A 3,397-nucleotide genomic window follows, 5' to 3' on the forward strand; every position below is an offset into this window, starting at 1 on the left:
AAATAGATAGATGCACACCCACGTTCATTGCAGCACTGGTCACAATAGCAAAAAAGAGGGAAATAACCTAGGTGCCCATCAACGGACAAATGGATGCGCACTGGGTCGGGCGGTCGCCCTGTCGTCCTGTCGTCGCCGCCGCCGCCGCCGCCGCAGGCGCCACCTGAGGGAGCCGCTGCCGCGGGACGCGACCAGACCGGACCGGACCGCGCCGCCCGAGGCCACCCCACCGCGCCACCGCCAGCCGAAGCACCGAACAACTTCGGTGAGTGAGGGGCCGCGGGGGGAGTCCCCGCCTCCTGGTGCCTCAGGTTTCTCGGGGAACCCCCGCCCTGTAGGAACTTCGCTTCCGTGAAGGACCCTTACTTTTGTGAGGAGATCTAGGCCTCTATGGGAGGACTCCCCCACTTCTCTGAGGAGACCTGGCTACTCTGGGGGACCCTCGCCTCTGTGAGAGACTCCACTCCTGTGAAGGACTCATCCTTCTGTTAGGAGACCCCGGCCTCTCTGAGAGGACCCCCATTTCTGTGAGAAGACCCTGGCCTCAGAGGGGCACCCCCGCTTATCCGAGGAGACCTCCACTTCTGTGAGGAGATTGCTTCTGTGAGGGTACCCCACTTTTGTGAGGAGATTTAGCTTTTCTGAGAGGACCCCCATTTCTCTGAGGAGATCCCTACATCTCTGAGGTTCCCTATCTTTTTGAGGAGACCCCCTCCTCTCTGAGGAGACTTCCTGCTTCTTTGGGGTACTCCCTGCTTCTCAAGGGGAGCCAGTCTCTCTAAGGAGACCCCCCGCTTCTCCAAGGGGACCTCTGCTTCTCTGAGGGCCCCCTCCTTCTCTGAGGGGATCCCTGCTTCTCTGAGCTGTGTCCCACTTTTCTAATGTGTCTCCTTTTGCACTTTAGCTTTTCTAAGTTGTCTCCCACTTTTTAGAGGTCTCCTTTCCCCTGCTTTTTTGAGATGTTCTCTGCTTTTCTGTCTCTCACTTTTTTGGGTGGCCTCTTCTTTCCCTAAAGTGTCCCCCAACTAATCTAAGATGTTGTTGTTCAGTCCTTCTCTGAGCTGTCCCACTTTCAGTAGGGCCCCTTTCTTTTTGGTGAATGTCTCAACTTCTCTGAGGACCCTCAGCTACTCTGAAATGTCCCTAGTTCTGACAGGATCCTTAGTCTGAGGAGTACTCCCACTGAGGTGTACTCCAAAATATACATTTCTGTTGAATTCGCTACTAATCTGTGGATACTAGAATTTTCCAAGGAGTCCCCTGCTTCTTCAGAGTTTTTCCCTCTAGTTTGAGATGTCCCACTTTCATGAGATATTCATATCTGTGAAGCGTGCCTCCACTTTTCCAACATGTCCCTCTCCTGATGGGAGACACCTTGGATCCCTCTTCTTCCCTGCATTTCAAGGGCTTCCCCTCCCACTTGCCTGAAAGGGCTCCCCTTTCCTGAATCTTCCCTCCTGATTCTCTAAGGAGAGTCTTCCCTCATTTCTCCTTTTAGTCCCCAAATTCAAGGTTTTCCTATTTCTGTTTGTGTTATCCCCTTCCCTGCATTGTGGAGGGAAAGACAAGAAATGTGTACCCTGCTTCAGTTTTCTTTTCTTGCCAGGCTGGGGGTCTTCTCTGGACTTTTGCCTTGCCTTCTAGGGGCCTGGAGGATTTTCTGACTGGAAGGGAGGTTGGGAGACGTAGAGGCAGAGAGTCCTGTTTTCTCCTGCCCTTTGAGGACCTGCTAGATTTGGGGGAGCAGGAGCTGTTGCCAGGTGACCCCTTGGTTGCTTCATTTTTCAGCCAGGGGGCCACCACAGTATTGTCAGGCCAGTGTGGAAGAAGGAGGAATAGGGAGGGCGCATTGTCTTCCCATTATCACACTGTCAGGCCACAGGACCTGACTTCCTGTCCCTCTGCCTCCCTTCTGCTTAGCCTAACTCAGTAGCTCACCTCCCCTTCCCCCCAGAAAGGAGAAGAAAACGCTCTTCTAGGTCTTCCCTGCTACATTTTCTCTCCTATGCCCTCTGATTCACCCCTTGATCTCTTGAGGACCCCCAGTTTGTGGGCCACTCTTTGGTTTGAAAGGCAGGACAAGAAGCAGGAAATGGGTCACCCTAGATCCAGGGAGGGTGAAAGGAAGGCAAGAGACAGAAGATTTGACTACATTTCTGTAAGTTTTTGGTGACTTCAGCCTGGCCCAAAGGAAGTTTTTATGTGGCCTTTGCAAATCTCGTGTGTACTTTTTTTTTAATGGGCCACCCTGGATTCCAAGTTCACTTCGGTAGCTAATTTTATCTGTTTTGCCAAACTCAGAGTTCTCTGGAGCCCAAGTAGATGAATGCTGGCATTGAGAGATGGTCCAAAGGATAGGAATGAACTCAGTTTGAAACCTGAGTAACTTGTAACCACTTCATGTCCAAGCGCAAGTCTCAAGCTAAAATTGTGGGGAAAACTGGCCTGAAGTGGAGTTCTGAAATATACTCTGAACTCCTGTTTGGTTAGCATTTCAACAAGTTCTTCCCTCTGACTGTGCTAGAACTGCAGTTCACTTTACAGTTTGATTTAAGGCTGTGTCTCTCCTGTTCGTTTCCATCTGTGTCTTGCTTAATTTGAGTCCTTTGTGAAGGCTTCTGCTGAGGCTATAATTTGAGTTCTAAATCTGTCAGTGGACCATGTGGACACAAGTTTCAACTCGAGCTATTTTCTTCTATGGAGAAGCGCTTGAGAATTTCTGGGGCCCTCTGCTCCTCGTGGAGTCAAGTCCAGGCAGGAGGCTGCTACAGACCTGATTGCGCTTCCCGGTCAGCTAGAGTCACGGCCCTGAGGGGAAGGGGAAAGATGGTGGGGAGCTCTGGGCTCTGTGTGGTGGTAAGGGGTCATGGTATACTGAAATGAAGGCAAAGAAGTAACGGGCTGGTTTTTATTATTTTAAATGAAACCCATAGGACCAGCAGAGTGGGGCGTGAAAAAGGGGAGGGGGAGCTTTGAATTCAGAAGACCTGGTTCTGCCCTTCCTAGTTCAGGTTGTGTGGCCTTGAACAAGTTGTAGCACAAAATCAGCACATACTAAGTATTTGAGGGAATGCATCTCTGTGAATGTGTCTGGAGGTGCGTAGTGATGAGATTACTTGGTAGACAAGTGAATGAATGAATCAAGAGAATGAACAGGAGGTCTCTAGCATAGTGCCTGGCACATGTTTGGTTGTTGTGCCTGGGAGATTAGGTTCTGGCCTGGACTCCCAGACCAGGAAGTGCCTGAAATTCTGTCAAGGCCAGCAGCTATCCTGCTCGTTGGAGTATATCCTAGAGAAATAAGAGCTGTCACACAAATAGATAGATGCACACCCACGTTCATTGCAGCACTGGTCACAATAGCAAAAAAGAGGGAAATAACCTAGGTGCCCATCAA

At 50.6% G+C, this 3,397-nt stretch overlaps 1 protein-coding gene across 1 annotated transcript in view; it reads left to right on the forward strand.

The window, feature by feature from the left end:
• The first annotated feature begins 218 nt into the window (after positions 1-218).
• The window catches only part of GATAD2A (GATA zinc finger domain containing 2A), an 82,928-nt gene continuing 79,749 nt past the window's right edge, over positions 219-3,397 (forward strand). The window contains exon 1 of the mRNA XM_004384364.2: positions 219-265. The gene's annotated coding sequence lies outside the window, so the exon portion shown is untranslated. The remainder of the gene's footprint in view (positions 266-3,397) is intronic.

This window comes from Trichechus manatus, unplaced genomic scaffold, assembly GCF_000243295.1.
Source record: "Trichechus manatus latirostris isolate Lorelei unplaced genomic scaffold, TriManLat1.0 scaffold00122, whole genome shotgun sequence".
In the NCBI taxonomy this organism is placed as follows: domain Eukaryota; kingdom Metazoa; phylum Chordata; class Mammalia; order Sirenia; family Trichechidae; genus Trichechus; species Trichechus manatus.